The sequence below is a fragment of the Musca vetustissima genome, unplaced genomic scaffold (assembly GCF_032173495.1).
Source record: "Musca vetustissima isolate MV318-11 ecotype Yass unplaced genomic scaffold, APGP_CSIRO_Mvet_v1 utg25830, whole genome shotgun sequence".
Taxonomy (NCBI): domain Eukaryota; kingdom Metazoa; phylum Arthropoda; class Insecta; order Diptera; family Muscidae; genus Musca; species Musca vetustissima.
Window position 1 is genome coordinate 34,754 of NW_026882604.1, and position 7,271 is coordinate 42,024.

The 7,271-nt window shown below is 35.0% G+C and overlaps 1 non-coding gene across 1 annotated transcript; it reads right to left on the reverse strand.

The window, feature by feature from the left end:
* Nucleotides 1-1,056: 1,056 nt before the first annotated feature.
* Nucleotides 1,057-1,129, reverse strand: Trnav-cac (transfer RNA valine (anticodon CAC)). Its single transcript has one exon. It is a non-coding gene; the product is annotated as a tRNA-Val (tRNA).
* Nucleotides 1,130-7,271: the final 6,142 nt, after the last annotated feature.

Consider the following 7,271-nt stretch of genomic DNA (forward strand, 5'->3'; position numbering starts at 1 on the left):
GATTCATTATTTGTTTTAATTTTTTTCACCGATTTAGATCTATCTAATCATATGTTTATTGATAAATAAATGCAGTTAATAACACAAAAAATACAAAAATATATATTTTTGTTTTTGTCTACAAATTTAACAGTTTGACAATTCAAATTGAGCGCTGGTATTTACACACACAGTGTTATCATTTTTGCGATTGATTATTTTTTTAGAGTCGCGATGTATATGTATATCAATTAACTACCATAATACCATAAAAATGTATTTCGTATTAGGGGATTTCTTAGGGGATTATAGATACTTGCAAATTAAACGAAATCGAAAGTTTAACGGATTTATTGCAAAAAGATATAACTTTTTCACTAAAATCGCAAACTTAATTGTGAAAAAAATTTTTAGAAACAAAATTATTAGAAATTAATTATTTTATGCTTTGTATGTAAAACAAGTTTCTAGAGATGATCAACTTAAGAAGAAAATGCTTTATTTTTTATTTAATTTTTATGTACCAAAAACAAATGATATCGCTAAAATAATACAGTCGAATTCGGTTAAGTGAAAACGCCTAATTTCAGAAAAAAAATTCTTAAGCAGAATTTTCAATTAAAAGAACTTCGGATAAGCGAAATTCGTTGCGCTTAAACGAAGTTTACAATCAATATGTGAAAAACCGTGAAATTTATAAATCATGTTATAAAATTAATTGAGTAATGATTAATGGATGGTTGGATAAATGTGAAACATAATTTTAGGGTTGCACATACAAATGTTAATGAATTTCGTCGCCCTTACAAAAATTATATTTTTCTCTTAAACGCTGCTTGTTTCATATATATTTGTGTTTTTGCAATAAAAAAAGTCTTTCACTTATACAGATTTTCAATTAACCGGTTTTTATTTTAAGCGAAGTAAAGTGTTTGAACATTCATCCGAAATATTAGTTTCAATTTACCGATTTTTTCGATAAACCGGCGTTCGCTTATCCGAATTCGACCGTATATTATTTATCCACAAAATATTCTATCCCTTATAACAAACATTTTAAAAATATTGGTTACAGGCTGTTTCCGCCCGGGTTCGAACCGGGGACCTTGTGCGTGTGAAGCACACGTGATAACCACTACACTACGGAAACTCACACTGTACCAGTGCTATACTTTTACTTTTGTTCTTGTACTATTAAGCTTTTTGAAAAAGCTTTGTCGAAGAGGGCAACCACATTACGCAGTGGAATGAATAAAACTGTTATACGTATACGTTGAACGTACACAAGTGAAAAGCACAATTGTTATACGAAGAACAGTTAGTACAAAAAGTGTAGGTACTTAAAGAAACACGTTTTATTATAACTCTTTTGTATAATAACCACTAAATTAAACTGGATTTCAAGATAAATGAATTAAAAATGTGTTTACGTAAAAAATAAACTAAAATATCAATTGAATAAAATGATAAATAAATCCATCGCATTTGAAAAACTATTACATTCTTAAATTCGAATGGGAGGTAAGACCAGAAAGGGGAAAACACCCTACACCACGTTGGGTGTTTGCCCAGCCAGCTTGTAAAATAATAAATACATTCATTAAAATAGTAGTGCAATTAAGTTGTAAGTACTCAACTGTAAAATTGTTTAGAAAAACTTAATTTGTTCTAATTAAATTGGGCGGATAAATAGTTTTACTTCATTTTGTTATGTTCCCGAAAAAAGCTTTTGCATTAAAAAATTACTAATAAAAGAAAAAAGTCAAAATTTGCTGTGTTAATGTTTATAATAATAGTAGTAGTTAATTTGGATAAAATAGTTCATACACGTATAGCTTTGGTTTATTTAATATTTTGTTGAAAATTCCTTATTTTTAATTTCAGTCTTGCAACGGCATGGATAGAGTCGATAAGGTCCTCGCATCGCATTTTTTGGTATGTGGGCCCCATCTTGAACTGCATCCCATAGTTCGGTTTTTTTTTTGTAAGTTTGGCATTGACCATACCTCGTTTTACACCTGTCAAAGAATGTTCTATCGGATTAAGATCCGGCGAAAGGCCGTGCCATTAGGTCAATCCTTTCGGATACAAATCAGTTCTCTGCGAGTTTGCTAGTATGTTTAGGATTATTATCCTGTTGGAATTACCATGTAATGGGCTTTTCCTAACTGACATATGGTACCATACTATTATTATTGTTAGGATATTAACATACACTGTTCCGTCCAGTATACCATTAATCATTGGGATATTCACCACGCCATATATTATTATATACTCATTATACTCAACCCTACATGCTTTACAGTGTTTGCTGTATATTGAGGTTGGTATTATGTGTCTGGGGCAATTCGAACATACTGTCTGGATTCTGTTCCGTCATGAAAAAAGTCAAATGTTGCCTTCCTTAAATATGAGATGAGTTGATTATTTAGTTCTAAAAAATGTATTATTTGAATATAAATCATGTGTACGCACGTTAAATTTTTATATGTTTAATAAAAAATACATGGAAATGCATTACTAATCGTGAAAATGTATTAGAATTAAAGACAATATTTTATATTCATTAAGCTCACAAAAATATATAACTTCATTACTCTTAATGTATTGCGTATATATTAAATGTTTTGCATATTAAAAAATGTATATTTCAAATAACGTCTTCTATTTTTAGAAGATAGAAGTTATGTGATCAGTATTTACTACATATTTATGCACAGATAGAAGAACGTGGGCTTTGTATTTAATTTTCAGCTACTTTTTTACTCGACGTGGGGTAGAAAACCCTCTTTCAGCTGTTGCAGTGGTTACTGGTATTTCTATTAAAATTTGTAACAATATATTCATATTTGGAAATAGATTTTTGTTACATACTACAATCGCATCAGGTGGATTAAATGCGATTAGGTCGTGGATCTTTCGCTTTCCACATAGTGATCCACAAATGCACTTTCAGATATTTTCATAAAATTTAAAAAAAATATGTGGGGTGCGCCTCAGTTTGCTATTGAAAATAAGAAGAAGCATGCATATTTACGATCATTCACAATAGTCAAACCATATGTTTGTGAATAATGTCAAACAAAACACGACTGAGAGAATTGGAATAAATTATAAACAAAAAAAAAATATGATGACAGGAGCTTTCTTCCTGATTAAATGGAAAAATTTCGTTCCTTTTTGATTTTGCCTGCGAAGAAGATTGGATGCGTGGCTCCCTGTAACCGTCGAAAAAAAAACAACCAAAGTTTTTGAGAAGTGAATTCATCTGGTTTATTTGTTGAAACACATACACAAACAACACAAAATACAAACTATTTTAAAGAAAATCTGAAGCCTTTAAATAATTAAGCAACATTAAACGAAAAGAAAGGCTAAAAATTGAAAGGAAATTTATAACAAAACAAATAGTTTTCAAAAAATTGAAAATTAAAAGAAAATTGAACCTTTTTTTTAAATTAAACAAAGTTTGAAAACAATTTAACAATATTGAAAAAAAACCCAAACAATTGACTAAAATTCTAAAGCAATGAATATAAATCTTAAACCTAAACATTCATGAAGAATTGGAGCCTACAAGCCACACCATCGCCCATCCAATCCATCGAGGGAGGCGCAGAGTTTACGCCATTGCTGCTCCAGCGTGGCTTGGTATCATTCCCAATTGACACTGAAACTTATTTAACTCCGGACAGACAGACGGACGACTAAGCTACATAATTAAATTCCGCGGTTTTTCCTGAAAAGAATAAATAAATTAAAAGGGTGAACAAACGAGTTAATATTAAATTTTTTACTTACTTTGTGTTGGTATGCAGGTACGCGACATTGAACTGAGCTCAATTCAAGGTTAGGTTACCAGGCATTGTTTAGATCGTCGATTTAATGCGGTATCGACCTACATTCCTTTGTTCGTCCTCATCTGGAATTGAAAGCAAGAAAATTATTACTTACATTCTGACCGAGGAATATAATTAAAAAGCTGAAACACGAACTAATTCGTACATGCTTACGTTTTGGGAAAAAGCCTTAGTCACAAGCTGCCGTCAAGGTTCTAAACTCTTGTGTAGATTTTTATTGGCAATTCTTTGTTTTTTTTTTTTGAAATTTTTATATTATAATTCGCTGTAAATTGTTAGATTTTGATTCAAATTACGATGGAATGAATTGTTTTTTTTTTTTTTTTTTGCCAAATATGTAATATAGTTTTAATAAATATGTACTGGATTAAACCTGAAAAGATAAAAATGTCTTCGGCTTAAAGCCCTATTAAAAAGGTGGTGGGGATGGGATAAAATATGGTAAGTCAAGGGTCAGATCTGGGACGTCCAGTATGAGTAGACGTCATGGCGAGAGGTGTTCTCGGAGGAAGGGCTATCTCCTGGCTGGTCAGTCACCAGGAGCACTGTTTCTGTGAAGAAAACTAATGTTATTTTGGGATTTGGTTGCAGTTAGGTGAACGTTTTCTTCTATTTAAATTTTTTTGTTGACATGTTTCAGGCTTCTTTTTACCCCCTTTTTGATTTAGTTTGAAGTCCGGTATGATTTTTTTTTGTTTGTTCAACCGAAAAGATCTGCAAGTGGCAAGAACCAACCCCCAATCCGACGAGCCATAGCCGCGCTAAACGACAGCATACCGGCAACGCCACTTAATGGTCAACACAGCGATTTCATTTCGTTTTTCTTGAACACGGTTGTTACAAAATGGCGCCCAGAACGTGGGGCCTGAGACATGTTAGCTTTTAATAATTTTTAGTCGTATTGTGTAAATGTGTTTACCATGAATCTTTAATGAGTCCCGTCTAGGTTTAATTAAGAGTCCTGACGCGTTGCTTCATCGAAGACTCAGGTAAACATCATTTATATTTGGGAAAAAATATGATTTTTATTATTTTTTTTTCTAGTGGCTTAGTCGTTCTAGTTTAATACTTCTAATGGCACTAGCTTTTTAATAAACTTTCATATTTTAGTAAAGTTAAAATTTCAGATTTCTTAAAGTTATATCGTTGAAGAAATTCGTCTGGTTTATCAGTTCTCATTTGTGGAGACCCGTCCAAGCAGCCTATAAGAAGGCAGGTGACGCGCTGCTACGCAAATATGAATTGTTATTCTCAAACGAATTTGTTAATTTGGGTTTTTTAGGTTTTAGTTTCTGTCTATATTTAATTTCAGTACCCGGAATTTGGTAGCTGATCTCAGACTTACCTAGAGTTTCCATTCGGTCCTGCGACAATTTTGGCTTCCGACCATTGGTCGTTTTGTCATGGAATCTTTTAAGGGAGTAAGCCGCCTATTCCATTTTAATTTTTCAGTCCATTTCAATTCTAGTTTTGCCAGTGTAGCTCACCAAATCCCTGTAAAAAGGGAAACATATTAAAATTCATACAGAAACAGTTTATTTGACCTTGACTTACCACTATTTTGACCAGAAATCCACCACCTAACATTATTTGAATTTTTCCAGTTTATTATCATCAAAATTATTCTGCCGGATAATAGAATTTGTAAAAGTGAAAAGTGTGAATTAATTTTGAAAGAACTGAATTACATTGAATTTATTTTTTTAGTTTACTTACCACAATTGTTTTTATTTTTTTTTTCTTTAATTCAAACCACCGTGTGGTTTACTTTCGAGCAAATTCTTTTGACAGATTTCTTTTTGATTTTTTATCGCTTTTTCTGATTTTTTTTGTTTACTAATTTGGTTATATCAAAAAGCAATATGCCTCTTACTAGAGCTGCGAGTGCAGGTTTGGCAGGTAGACCGATATTAGGGCAAAATGGGGTGGTAACCACTTCCGAATCTACAGCCGTAAGCAGTGTTGTTACCGCGGTTCACAGCGCACCTTCTAACGCACAACAGGTTACAACTGCCGCGCATAGTGGTCCCATTGCTTCTCATATCGCACATTTAGCACATGGGGACGTCCCAGCTCAAGGTGTTTCATCATCAATGTCCAATTCATCGGCACCGCCACCAGTTCCCTTAAGCATGCAAGAGGCGGCTAACTCGTTTAACACGTCTTTTTGGTCACATGGAAGCGTTGCCTCGCCAAACTATAGTGTTTTGACCGGGTTGCAGAATAGACCAGTTGTCCCGCCAGCAGATCCAGCAGTCAGCGCAGGAGTCAGGGAAATTATTAATTCTGCCATCGCCCTGTCCCAATTGCAGTACCGTCAACAGGAAGAAGAAAGATTGAGAGCTCTGATACCTCGAATTGCTGAAGCGGCCAAGCGTTCGTTGTTGGGAGACAATGACGGCACTAATCAAGTATTTTCACAAGCCGGCTTGGCGATGCCAGCAGCGGCACCACATGCACCAGCGCGCACATCCCGGGAGTCAGTCATTCTGTCTTCACATGCATTGGCGTCAGGCTTAACGTCTCAGCAGCCTAATTTAGCAAGGGGTTACACACTACCATATCCGGAGCGAGTAAATCCACCACCGATTCACGATACTAGACCGTTGTCACTTGGTCCTTTTAACCAACCGCCACCAGGGTTCACATCAAGTGGTGCACCAGCACAACCACCAACCAGCTTATCGGTACCACCACCAGTACTGCCGGCCGAGAGGTTGCCTAATATCTACACATACCAGTCCACATCCCAGCAGTATCATCTCAGAAATCTCGGGGCGTTTTAATTTGGCGAAATGGGGAGTATCTTTTGATGGTACCGACAAAACCATGAGCGTCCAAGAATTCATCTTCAGAGTGGGTGAACTTTAAAAAGATTATAATTGCCCTGATGAAGTATTGATCACCAAATTTCACCAACTTTTGGAAAAACCAGCTCTCGATTGGTATTGGAACCACCGGAAATTGGTCCAGTTTCGCACATGGAAGGAGTTGGAAAGTGCTTTGTTGGCGCAATACCAAAGATTTGAAAATGAATTCCAGCTTCAAATGCAGATTTTAAATCAGCGTCAACTACCACATGAGAATTTTGAAGATTTTTATAATGATGTACTGCGGCTACGGACACAGGGAGCACGAGATAGTGGAAATAATGAGAGGCAACCTTAAGCCGTCCTTAGCCCAAATGATCTTCTCGGCTCAGATAAATAGCTTGGGTGATTTTTATAGGCAGGTGAAGAAAGCCGAAAATCTGGTATGGACCCAAAGACAGCAACGCTACAACACACCACAGAAAGTGCATGAGCTTGAATGGCAGATGGAAGAGGAACCTCGAGGCGATATTGAAGTTGATGCCGTGACCATGACATCCAAGTATAAATGTTGGAACTGCGGTGTTATGGGTCATAGCTGAACTGAACCAGTAACACG